The sequence below is a fragment of the Zootoca vivipara genome, chromosome 1 (genome assembly GCF_965207765.1).
Source record: "Zootoca vivipara chromosome 1, rZooViv2.hap1.1, whole genome shotgun sequence".
NCBI lineage: Eukaryota > Metazoa > Chordata > Lepidosauria > Squamata > Lacertidae > Zootoca > Zootoca vivipara.
This window is the reverse complement of record NC_142582.1, coordinates 116,856,099-116,870,180: the sequence shown is the minus strand read 5'-3', so window position 1 is coordinate 116,870,180 and position 14,082 is coordinate 116,856,099.

The window sequence follows — 14,082 nt, the reverse complement described above, 5'->3', positions numbered from 1 at the left end:
TGGCGGGAACACATTCAGGGGGGAAAATGAAAACATGGCAAAACAGAATTTGTATTGTTGTTATTTAAATATGTGTGCTGTCTTCTCTCAAACCTCTAGGGTGACTTAAAACATTTTTTAAAAAATCCAGAAATACTGAAGTTAAAATACATAACTGCATTTTGTGAAACAACATCAAACAACCAAATCCATCCATTAAATCAAAGTCTCTATAAATAGATATTTCCCTATACCAAAATAACAATAATAGCAACCCTAATGACCAACATTAAAATGGTCAATCGGGAGGAAGATGGATTTTTATATTCAATAGATGCACAACGAATAAACTGTATGAGAGTGGATTGCTACTGTAGGTGTTGGCAGAATGAATTTAAATATACCCGTCCCTTAAATACAACCACACTGTATATTTACAAAATGTTTAGAACATTGCCGGATGTTTTTATTATTATTATTATTATGGCTTTACTTTGGTTATCTGTGTATTTATCATGGTGTAATTATTGCATGCAACTGCAACTGCAACCTGCTTTTCCAGAGAAGCAAATAAAAAGAGCCCTGTAGGGCCAATCTGAGGCCACATTTGAGAGTATTTGTTTATTAAATTTCAATCCTGGCCTTTCTCTAAAAGGAACCCAGGGTAGCACTGGGGAGCCGGGGGGGGCGGACAACCCTACAAAAAAAATCAAAACATTTAAAAATAATCAATCCTTTATTTGTTGTTTAGTCGTGTCTGACTCTTCGTGACCCAATGGAACACAGCACGCCAGGCACTCCTGTCTTCCACTGCCTCCCGCAGTTTGGTCAAACTCATGTTCGTAGCTTCGAGAACACTGTCCAACTATCTGGTCCTCTGTCGTCCCCTTCTCCTTGTGCCCTCAATCTTTCCCAGCATCAGGGTCTTTTTGAAGGAGTCTTTCTTCTCATGAAGTGCCTCAGCTTCAGGATCTGTCCTTCCAGTGAGCACTCAGGGCTGATTTCCTTCGGAATGGATAGGTTTGATCTTCTTGCAGTCCATGGGACTCTCAAGAGTCTCCTCCAGCACCATAATTCAAAAGCATCAATTCTTCGGCAATCACCCTTCAGGTCTCACTTCCATACATCACTACTGGGAAAACCATAGCTTTAACTATACAGACCTTTGTCAGCAAGGTGATGTCTCTGCTTTTTAAGATGCTGTCTAGGTTTGCCATTGCTTTTCTCCCAAGAAGCAGGCGTCTTTTAATTTCGGGACTGCTGTCACCATCTGCAGTGATCATGGAACCCAAGAAAGTAAAATCTCTCACTGCCTCCATTTCTTCCCCTTCTATTTGCCAGGAGGTGATGGGACCAGTGGCCATGATCTTAATTTTTTTGATGTTGAGCTTCAGACCATATTTTGTGCTCTCCTCTTTCACCCTCATTAAAAGGGTCTTTAATTCCTCCTCACTTTCTGCCATCAAGGTTGTGTCATCAGCATATCTGAGGTTGTTGATATTTCTTCCGGCAATCTTAATTCTGGTTTAGGATTCACCCAGTCCAGCCTTTCGCATGATGAATTCTGCATATAAGTTAAATAAGCAGGGAGACAATATACAGCCTTGTCGTACCCCTTTCCCAATTTTGAACCAATCAGTTATTCTATATCCCGTTCTAACTGTAGCTTCTTTCTCCCACAAAGAGATTTCTCAGGAGACAGATGAGGTGATCAGGCACTCCCATTTCTTATCAACCCCTAAAGGTAAAGGTAAAGGGACCCCTGACCATTAGGTCCAGTCGTGACCGACTCTGGAGTTGCGGCGCTCAGCTCACGTTATTGGCCGAGGGAGCAGGTGTACAGCTTCCAGGTCATGTGGCCAGCATGACAAAACTGCTTCTGGCGAACCAGAGCAGCGCACAGAAACGCCGTTTACCTTCCCTCTGTAGTGGTACCTATTTATCTACTCGCACTTTGACGTGCTTTCGAACTGCTAGGTTGTCAGGAGCTGGAACCAAGCAACGGGAGCTCACCCCGCCGTGGGGATTCAAACCGCCGACCTTCTGATCGGCAAGCCCTAGGCTCTGTGGTTTAACACACAGCGCCACCCGCGTCCCTTCGAACCCTTAGAGCGAAGTAATTCCAAGGTTGCCAGGAACAATGTATTTCAGCCATCCAATGCCTGGATGAACTGGGAAGTGTTTTAACTCCACCTGGATGTTGATAATGAGTGGGACAAGTGCACCTCACCAGGGGTGGCATTCCATAAATAAGGAACTTGTTCCCAAAAGTGCCCTGTTGTGGGTTACCACCAAGCAGGAGACACCACCAGCAGCAGCAGCAGCAGCACCATCACCATCATCAGAGTAGGCTATTGTATGGCATTATCTTTGGAGCAACCCACATGTCACAAGAAAATGAGCAGGCTTTCAAGGTCTTTATGTTTCCTTTGATTGGGTGCCTGCAGACTTCGTGGCCTTAAGAGCATACCAGTTTCTCACCCTTCCCCACGTTTGTTTTAACAACCCATGTTCGCATGCAAATGTACCAGATCCAACCCCTGGCATCTCAAGAATGGGTTGGGAGAGCTGGTGCCAGTCAGGGCAAGCGGAACTTAGTGAGATGGACCAGTGATTTGACATAGTCAGCTTCCTATGTATAGGGAAGTCTGCAATCATAGAATCATGGAATCATAGAAATGTAGAGTTGGAAGGGACCCTAAGGATCATCTCGTCCAACCCCCTGCAATGCAGGAATCTGCAGCTGTCCCATATGGGGATCAAACCTGCAACCTTGGTGTTAGCAGCTGGCTGTTATCTAACAGAGCCCACGTTCTTCTGAATTACAGCCATAGCTGCCAAGTTATCCCTTTTTTACAGGGATTTTCCCTTATGCTGAATAGGCTTCCTCGCGAGAAAAGGGAAAACTTGGCAGCTATGATTACAGCTGGGCTGGATCTTTTGGCCTGGCGGTTGTTGACCACTCCTGCTGGTAGTGATAGAATAGAACAAGAGTTCCCCCAAGGATTGCAGTTGAATTCAAATGAAATGTTCAAAGTTAGATCATGACAGCATCACTCCCAGAAGTGCAGCCAGGTAGGATGGCTAACTGAGAGCCTTGTGCTGCTATGAGTTGGTTGCAAGGCTTCTAAAGGTTTTTTTATGAGGGTTAAAGCAAGGTGGGGAAACCTTGAGTTCTTTCCAAACCACTGGAATTCACCCACCCCCAAAGTGTGTGTGGGGGATCACACACACACATTGTGGGGGGATGACACAAATTGACCAATGAAAGTGGATATGGGGGCTCTTTTTGACCCACCTTTGTATTAATAAATTTATTGACCTACTGTAGGTTGTGGGTTTTCCTCACAATGCACAAATAAGACTCTCTCTCTCTCTCTCTCTCTCTCTCTCTCTCTCTCTCTCTCTCTCTCTCTGTGTGTGTGTGTGTGTGTGTGTGTTCAATAGTGTGGTTTCCCTTGGCAATAAATATTTAAGACAGGGACTGCTATTGTTGCTATTGACTGCGAAGAAACATGTGAATGTCCAGACGCTTGATTTCCAGTTTGATTAACTGCATTTTCCGGCTTACAGGACTTGTTATTATTCTTGCTAAGAGCACTGTGCGCTAAAGGTTCTAGGATACAAATCTGATAAATACATTTATTTTATTTTATTTTTTAAAAAAATAAACTTTATTGAAAATCAAATCAAAATACATAAAATTTACAAATCATAAATTTACAAACTTTCAAATAATAAATAAAATTATAAATATACTCTATAACGCAACTCCATTATACTCTATAATACCATTCCATTATCCTTTTCTATCTAATCATTTGTTCAAGCTAAATCAAATTAAACCATCCTATGATAAATAAACATAACGTACAAAGCAAACAAAACAAACAAAATTGTCATCTCCTCCCATACGACTTCCACTTATCTTTATCCCGGGTTAATTAAATTGAACTAATTACTGCTTCCATTAACTTAATATACTTCCATAATAATTTCTCTCATGAACATTTTGTGAACAGTACAGATTATTAGAAACAGATCCAGGTTTTTAGTGTGGGCCAAAGCCTCTTCATGTCATCTCCAAATTTCTCCCAGCTTTGATGAAATTTCTGTTTACTACCACCTCTGATTGAATTTGTTAATTTCGCCAGATCTAAATAGCTGAATAGTTTCTCCTGCCACTCACTGACTTTTGGTATTTCTTGTTTTTTCCAATATGTGGCAACCAAAATACTTGCCGCTGCTGTCGCATAAAGTCATATCTTTTCATCATTTTTATTTATACCTTCATCTAACATTCCTAACTAAAAATATTCGGGATTCTTCTTTATATTGTACTTTATTTTTTTTTAATTTCCTCGAAAATTTGATTCCAATAAATTTTAATATTTTCACATTGCCACCACACATGTATAAAAGTCCCTGTTTCTTTTTGACACATCCAACATAAATTGTCTTTTGTTTTATACATCTTGTGTATTTTTACGGCGTCAAGTACCATTTATAAAACATTTTTATCATGTTTTCTTTTCTGATGAATACATTTTTACTGTAGGCATCCTCACTGCTGAAGAGGCATTAAAAAGAAAGAAAGAAACCCTTAAACATGCCTTGACCCTTTTTTTTTACATTCCAGCCATAGTCTTTGGAATTTCTTGGTGGGGCTCTGCACACCTGAGCCTAGAGCATTTGTATAAGTTTTGAGTGGGCCAAAAAGAAATTGTCCAGGAACACGAGCTGGAGATTGCTATTGTGCTCATGGACTTTCCAGAGACATCTGGTTGGCCACTGTGAGAAACAGGATACTGGATTCGATCTGCTGCAACAAGATTCGGCTTATGTTCAAATGAAGTGCAGCAAAGAGATTTTTGAGATTTGTTCTTTTAAAATAACAATAACAATAACAATAATAATAATAATAATACCCGTGCCCAGAAATCTAACTTTGGCTCCTACAAATACAACTTCTGAGCTTATGGCCTCACCCCTGTGAGTCTCAAGATCTGAACCTCGGATAAACAGGCAGTGACCTTAAATCAATGGGACTTACAGGAAAATGCACAGAGTATCGGGCTGTTGGAAATAAGATGCATGTTGCACATAAAAAGTGTTGCACAGGCAAGCGTGGTATAATAATATCACCCCTTCCACTTGCCAATTGACGCTTAAAGGTCTTTCTGTAAATAACATTACCTAGGTATAAATTGGGATTGTAAGCATATTTGTTTTTACAGAGAGGAGAAATCTATAAGATGTCAAAAGCTATTTTAGTATGATTTGTTTCACTACTGAGATGCCAGTTTCTTAAAATTAATGGAAAACCTGCTGGATTTTAAATTCTGCCTCTAAAACATTGGCCTTTTTTCTCTTTTCTTTTTTTTTCTTTTACAATATGCATCTGCCTCTGTATGGCTGAGTCTTGTCTGCCTGAACACACTTATTTTCCTGCTGATTTAGTGTCTACAAATAGATGTCTACTTGCAAAACACACCTTTCTTTGAATCCAGCCCACTGAATCAAGCTCATTATCTTAAGACATCTCTACGGGCAAAGGTTATGCTTTCCTGAGCTATATTAATCTCTTTCTCTAAACATCACAGGCTTAATTGGGTTAGATCAGAGTTATACTGTTTTGAATAAAAGGGTGTGATTAATGGGAGCTGTAGACAGCTGGATCGGCACAGTCTGATTCTACAATGTACACAAACCTATTATCATTATAACTGTGAAACTGCTTGGGGAAACCCAGCGTTGGTAAGCAACTTCCGCTCTCTGAAAAAAGACCACGATGGAAGGTGAGTGGAGAAAGGGCATTTCTGCATGTCTTGAGGAATTTCTGCCAATAGATCCTTACAGTGAGTAATGCTATCAGGATTCCACCTAATGCTAGTTGCTGTGCTGAAACCCGTCTCCCGATTTCTCGAAAGCTCGCTTCCCCAGTGAAAGTGATTTCTTTTTTTCCTGCTTCGTTTCAAGGCAATTTGTCTAGAGTTTCACCGACTGCTTTGTTCAGCTTCATTTATAGTTGTGAGGAGGCTGAGGGCGATGTGGCTCTGCTTTTCTTTCCATGAAACGTTGATCCAGTATTGTGCAAACTTCCCGACTCCCTGCACTTCCAGGTCAGAAGAAAGGCCCAGGGAAGGAGTTGTCCGGGTTGTTTTCTCCTGGGAAGTGCTGGGAAGAGAATGGTGACCTGAAATAAATGTGTCCACTGGTTTTGTTTTTAAGGGAAGTACTTCATTTTGATATAGATATATATATTTCTCTGATTTCTTTCGAAGTAAAAAGACGACAAGCAATGAGCACAGTAGGAAAGCCAGGACAAGAATCCCCAAATCCACTTAACAACCTCAACATCAAGGTAAGTTCAACCCTAAAATCTGTACCCCACCCATGAGAATGTCACTGAAACTTTAAATCACCTTTTCGGAATGCGGTTTCTGTTCTCAATCATAGATGAACAATGATTTTAAAAAATGCAGAAGAATGTTCTGCCACATTGCTACCATTTTTTCCCCTGATTATTTAATGGTAGGGGCTGTAGGCTCTCAAATTTCCCTTTTAGGCAGTTGGCTTGGGAGGGGGGAAGTAAGGGATGCTCTGAGCCTCTAGATCTTTCCCGAGCTTCACACCCTGAAAACTCAACGCTGATACTGAATCCGTGAATCTAAAGCTCATAATTTGATATCTGCTCCTGAGATCGTACAAAATTGATTGCAAGGTACACTCAAGACAACCAGTCTGTTGGGAGAAGAGGAGGAGGAGGAAAAGAAAACCACACCAACCTGCAGGAACATTTCAACTGAAGAATTTTGCTGACTCTAAACATATTGTCTGGTTTCTACTAAGCACTTTCTCAAAGCATCTTCTGCACTTAAGATGAAATCCAGAGTTTGGAAATCTCCCTTCTCCCCTACCACCGGCCATCTGAGTTGCTTTGTAAATAACATTTGTTATAACCGTATTTTTATCCCAATATGTATCTGTATTGGATTTGAAACTGGTGTTTATAGATGAAATCATTGTCATTGTTTTTTTCTATATGAAATGGATTCTTAACATTTTTTAAATTGTTATTCTGTTATATATTCCTTCAAGTCCATTTGTGATTCACTTCCCATGAAATATATCAAAGTGTTTTCACGGTAAAAAAAACATCAGCAATGAAATATGAAATCAATTCCATATCCTAAAACAATTTCATATCTCTCTCTCTCTCTCTCTCTCTCACACACACACACACACACACACACACACACTATATATACCTATATATACACCTCTCTCTCTCTCCCCATATATATATATATATATATATATATATATATATATATATATGTACTATTGGGGAGAGGAGGTGTCGGAAGCTGCAGAGGGAACAGGGCTTAGTGAGCTGGGAGAGTCTGTGGCAGAAAGAAGTCCAGAATCAGAGGCAGAAGCTGAGGCAGGAGAATTGGATGAAGAAGGCCAAGAGGCAAAGATGAGTCAGGCTTGTGAAGAGGCACAGGTGTCTCCTTCTCCTGCTGCAACAAGCTCTACTCCCGCCTTGTCTCCAAGAACCAGAAGAGGCATGAAAAGTGCAGAGGAGAGGTTGGTTGCATGCAGACACGGTCTCTTATTGCTTGGGAAAAGCCCTGGCGAAAAGACGGCAGTGGACGGTTGCGAGGAATCCCCAATTTCTTGAAGCATGGGAACCCAAAAAAAATTTTTTTTAGATGATTTGGCATAACATTCGGTTTGATTGATATATATGTGTATAATTTGAAATAATGAATGTGATATAATTGGTTTTAATTGGAAAATTAATAAAAATATATTTTTTTAAAAAAAGGGAAAAGCCCTGGAGAAGAGGGGACTTAGATGGCTGTGAGGAGGTAGAGACTTTCAGTCTTAACTTATTTTCATGGAGGAAGACCACCAGGAATGAGCTGCTCTGCCCATTGGTCCTGACATTCAACCAAGCCTGTGGAGATCATGTGTTTGCTAATAAAGAGTTAACTCCATCTTTGAACTGTGTGATTACTGACTGGCATGCTACTATGACACAAAGCTAGTTAAAATTCCTTCCTAGCCACTGAGGGTCACCTGTAACTCAAAGATGAATCCAGACTATGCACCTGTCCATTCATTGTGGGGTTTGTTTGTTTTTTTATTATGTGTGTGTGCAAACCAATAATTTTTGCAAGTCATCCCTAAAATCTCCACAGTAGGGGGGGAAAAAAAACACAAGCCACATTGGGATGGTACTTACTAGAGAGTGGGGGCTACAATAGGGATAGTCCTTAGAAAATAGGGGTAGTGGAAGCTTGCGGTGATTCTTCCAGGCACCGCATCCCGCAGAAACTGCGAACGACAACAAAACTGCCATTCCCTGCCTTCCTCTGAAATAATAATAGAATGTTTAGCGTAATGCATTTTGTTTTTCCTTTTGCTTTTCCTCCAGTCTGAAAGACCAAATGTACTTTTGAATATAATTTGGGTGGGTAATCACACCCCTTCATGGATCAATGCCTTGTCGTGGCGAAGGGACTTGAATAACTCGGAGAAGCTATGAGCTATGCCATGCAGGGCCACCCAAGATGGACAGGTCATAGTGGAGAGTTTTGACTAAACGTGATCCACCTGGAGAAGGAACTGGCAAGCCACTCCAGTATCCCTGCCAAGAAAACTCCATGGACAAAGACAACAGGCATATAAAAGTTATGACGCTGGAAGATGAGCCCCTCAGGTCGGAAGGCGTCCAACATGCTACTGAGGAAGAGCGGAGGACAAGTACAAGTAGATTCAGAGCTGATGAAGCGGCTGGGCCAAAGCCGAAAGGACGCTCAGTTGCGGATATGCCTGGAAGCGAAAGGAAAGTCCGATGCTGTAAAGAAAAATATTGCATAGGAACCTGGAATGTAAGAACCATGGATGGAGGTAAGCTGGATGTGGTCAAAAATGAGATGACAAGAATAAATATCGACATCTTGGGCATCAGTGAACTAAAATGGAAGGGAATGGGCGAATTCAGTTCGGGTGACTATCATATCTACTACTGTGGGCAAGAATCCTGTAGAAGAAATGGAGTGGCCCTCATAGTCAACAAAAGAGTGGCAAAAGCTGTAATGGGATGCAATCTCAAAAATGACAGAATGATCTCGATACGAATCCAAGGCAGACCTTTTAACATCACAGTAATCCAAGTTTATGCACCAACTACCGGTGCTGAAGAAAGTGAAATTGACCAATTCTATGAAGACCTACAACACCTTCTAGAAATGACACCAAAGAAGGATGTTCTTCTCATTACAGGGGATTGGAATGCTAAAGTAGGGAATCAAGAGATAAAAGGAATAACTGGCAAGTTTGGCCTTGGAGTTCAAAATGAAGCAGGGCAAAGGCTAATAGAGTTCTGTCAAGAGAACAAGCTGGTCATCACAAACACTCTCTTCCAACAACACAAGAGACGACTCTACACATGGATATCACCAAATGGGCAGCATCGAAATCAGATTGATTATATTCTCTGCAGCCAAAGATGGAGAAGCTCTATACAGTCAGCAAAAACAAGACCTGGAGCTGACTGTAACTCAGATCATCAGCTTCTTATAGCAAAATTCCAGCTTAAACTGAAGAAAGTAGGAAAAACCACTGGGCCAGTAAGACACAATCTGAATCAAATCCCTTATGAATACACAGTGGAAGTGAGGAACAGGTTTAAGGATTTAGATTTGGTGGACAGAGTGCCTGAAGAACTATGGATGGAGGCTCGTAACATTATACAGGAGGCAGCAATGAAAACCATCCCAAGGAAAAGGAAATGCAAGAAAGCAAAATGGCTGTCCAACGAGGCCTTACAAATAGCGGAGGAGAGGAGGCAAGCAAAATGCAAGGGAGATAGGGAAAGATACAGGAAACTGAATGCAGATTTCCAAAAAGCAGCAAGGAGAGACAAGAGGGTCTTCTTAAATGAGCAATGCAAAGAAATAGAGGAAAACAATAGAATGGGGAAAACCAGAGATCTGTTCAAGAAAATTGGAGATATGAAAGGAACATTTCGTACAAAGATTACCATAATCAAGGACAAAAGTGGTAAGGACCTAACAGAAGCAGAAGACATCAAGAAGAGGTGGCAAGAATACACAGAGGAATTATACCAGAAAGATATGGAGGTCTCGTACACCCCAGGTAGTGTGGTTGCTGACCTTGAGCCAGACATCTTGGAGAGTGAAGTCAAATGGGCCTTAGAAAGCACTGCTAATAACAAGGCCAGTGGAAATGATGATATTCCAGCTGAACTATTTAAAATTTTAAAAGATGATGCTGTTAAGGTGCTACACCCAATATGCCAGCAAGTTTGGAAAACTCAGCAATGGCCAGAGGATTGGAGAAGATCAGTCTACATCCCAATTCCAAAGAAGGGCAGTGCCAAAGAATGCTCCAACTACCGCACAATTGCGCTCATTTCACACGCTAGCAAGGTTATGCTCAAAATTCTACAAGGCAGGCTTAGGCAGTATGTGGACCGAGAACTCCCAGAAGTGCAAGCTGGATTTCGAAAGGGCAGAGGAACCAGAGACCAAATAGCAAACATGCGCTGGATTATGGAGAAAGCTAGAGAGTTCCAGAAAAACGTCTACTTCTGCTTCATTGACTATGCAAAAGCCTTTGACTGTGTCGACCACAGCAAACTATGGCAAGTTCTTAAAGAAATGGGAGTGCCTGATCACCTCATCTGTCTCCTGAGAAATCTCTATGTGGGACAAGAAGCTACAGTTAGAACTGGATATGGAACAACTGATTGGTTCAAAATTGGGAAAGGAGTACGACAAGGTTGTATATTGTCTCCCTGCTTATTTAACTTATATGCAGAATTCATCATGCGAAAGGCTGGACTAGATGAATCCCAAGCCGGAATTAAGATTGCCGGAAGAAATATCAACAACCTCAGATATGCAGATGACACAACCTTGATGGCAGAAAGCGAGGAGGAATTAAAGAACCTTTTAATGAGGGTGAAAGAGGAGAGCGCAAAATATGGTCTGAAGCTCAACATCAAAAAAACCAAGATCATGGCCACCGGTCCCATCACCTCCTGGCAAATAGAAGGGGAAGAAATGGAGGCAGTGAGAGATTTTACTTTCTTGGGCTCCTTGATCACTGCAGATGGTGACAGCAGTCACGAAATTAAAAGACGCCTGCTTCTTGGGAGAAAAGCAATGACAAACCTAGACAGCATCTTAAAAAGCAGAGACATCACCTTGCCGACAAAGGTCCGTATAGTTAAAGCTATGGTTTTCCCAGTAGTGATGTATGGAAGTGAGAGCTGGACCATCAAGAAGGCTGATCGCCGAAGAATTGATGCTTTTGAATTATGGTGCTGGAGGAGACTCTTGAGAGTCCCATGGACTGCAAGAAGATCAAACCTATCCATTCTGAAGGAAATCAGCCCTGAGTGCTCCCTGGAAGGACAGATCCTGAAGCTGAGGCTCCAATACTTTGGCCACCTCATGAGAAGAGAAGAATCCTTGGAAAAGACCCTGATGTTGGGAAAGATGGAGGGCACTAGGAGAAGGGGACGACAGAGGACAAGATGGTTGGACAGTGTTCTCGAAGCTACGAACATGAGTTTGACCAAACTGCGGGAGGCAGTGCAAGACAGGAGTGCCTGGCGTGCTATGGTCCATGGGGTCACGAAGAGTCGGACACGACTAAACGACTAAACAACAACAACAAATCACAAACAGACGAAGAAAAGCACATACAAACATTGTTAAGAGAGAAAGATGTAAATCGTAACACTTAGAACTAATGTATTTTCTTCTTCCTCCCTCCTCCTTTCTTTCCTCCCTTTCCATTTCTAAAGGGGATATATATATATATAATAAAAAATTCTGGCACAGTTATCATTCATGTTGATGTCAACAGCCCTACATAGACAGGTAAGAGGAAAATACCACCCCAGGGTTCCTATTCATGGTTCTCAGCAGGGCCTTGTCTGTAATTACTGTGGCCTAGTTATTTCTCAGGGGAAAAAAGTCCAGCGCTGGATCCTTTTTTTCTTAATAGGTGAAGTTGAACCTAAAGCACTGTAATTTTAATCAAATCTTTCCCATCTGCGTGTACGTCTCTGAGAAGTTGAAGATTTAAGTGTATGTTGTAGGGTTTGTTGAATAGTCCCAGCAGGGGGAGAAGGGGCAGAACGATGGTAATTATGTTATACTTAAAGGTATTTCGGTTGCCAAGGAAGTTTCTTTTCCTTTTCTCTAGCCTCACACACACACACACACACCCGCCCAACCCCAATCTCCTTCCCCCCCTCCTCCTCCCCCGCAATGAGGGTTAAGATGATGTCACAGGGAGAAAAGGAAATACTGAAAACAGGATAGATGGTGAAGTCGGGCGCAAGCGGGGGAATTGCTGAAGATGCACTTTGCAATGTGTGCAAGGATTCTGGGTAGAGAGTTCCCATGCACTCTTTTGTAGGGGGCAATCCCCCTTTCAGCTGAGATGTCCATCATCCTCTAGGGAAAGGAGCAAAATTGGCCCCGAGGGCACAATAAATGAGCTCTGTTCAAGGATTAGCTTGGGTATAAATGAATTCCTGGTAGGTAGAAAGAACGTTGGCCAGAATTGTGCTTGCAAACCACAACATGCACATACTCACATAGATGAAACTTCACCAACCTGGTGGCAATATGGCATCCTCCCCTTTATATATACAGTGGTACCTCTGGTTAAACTGGGACATAAACTTGGCACAATTTGGCCCACAGGCCAGAGAGGAGGGGACGAATGGCTGGGTGTCATCTCTACATCAAACAGTTTCCACAGTTTCAGTGCATGCAAATTGAAGTACTATTTTGTCCAAATACTGACTGCTGGTCTGGGGCAGATGGATGTTTTTTGTTGCCAAATTAATAATTTTTAAATGGTGAGATACCACACACACACACACACACACACACACACACACACACACATGCATGTATGTGTACCAGGATATAAAATTCAATTCTTTCTTCTTTAATTAAAAATGAAGACGTTCATAATTTTTCTCCATCTAATTTGACATGACAGTTATGATTCTGCTTTTTTGACACCCAAGTCACATAGCAACATATTACCACTCCATAGCAACTTCCTGGCTTCTCATACAGTAATGATCTTGGATGTTAATCATTTGATAAAATACACTTTTAATTGAAAGGTAAATAGGAACATAATATTCTGCATATAGGCATGCAGTTCAAAACAAACTCCCACATCTTCTGCAAAAAGAGAAATGAAAAGAAAAGTGATGAATAAAACTTTATTTTGATCAGTGCAAAATTGCTTAGGGTCCTGGAGGAAACAACGAGCAAACATAATAGCCTTATTCACGCATTTCACCAAACACAGGAGTGAGCTGCCTCTACACATGGACAGGCACTTGTGTGAAAGAGCGGGCGCTTGTTGGCAGCTCAACGATTTGCCCGCACACCCAGAAAGAAGACTCGAGACACACGCAATTGGATAGAAACAGGTATTATTTATTATAAAATGATAGAATCTGCAGGCAATTCAACCAGTTATGAAAGTGTGGGCAAGTGAATTCTGGATAAGTTAAGCAGAGACGCATGTCTCTGAGCATGCTCACCCAAACCATCCCACCCTTTACCCCAAAGCTCCAGGGCAGGTCACCCATGCTTCTCCCTGCTGAGTCTACAATCATAACACTGAAACTAAGGAGAAGGAAGCTGACAGCCATTGACACCCTCAAGGCTCATTGTTAGTAAGAAAGTCGTTAGCTGAGGTTGGAGGGGAAGTGCTTTCTTTGCCCTAAAAGAGAAGCCTCCCCTAGATAATGGCAATTATTTACTTCCTTACATCATTTATGAATCACTTCCCATGAAGCACCCCAAATAAAATTACAATACAATAAGAAACAACTGGGACACGGGTGGCACTGTGGTCTAAACCACTGAGCCTAGGACTTGCCAATCGGAAGGTCGGTGGTTCGAATCCCTGTGACGGGGTGAGCTCCCATTGCTTGGTCCCACCTCCTGCCCCCCTAGCAGTTTGAAAGCACGTCAAAGTACAAGTAGATAAATAGATACCGCTCCGGCAGGAAGGTAA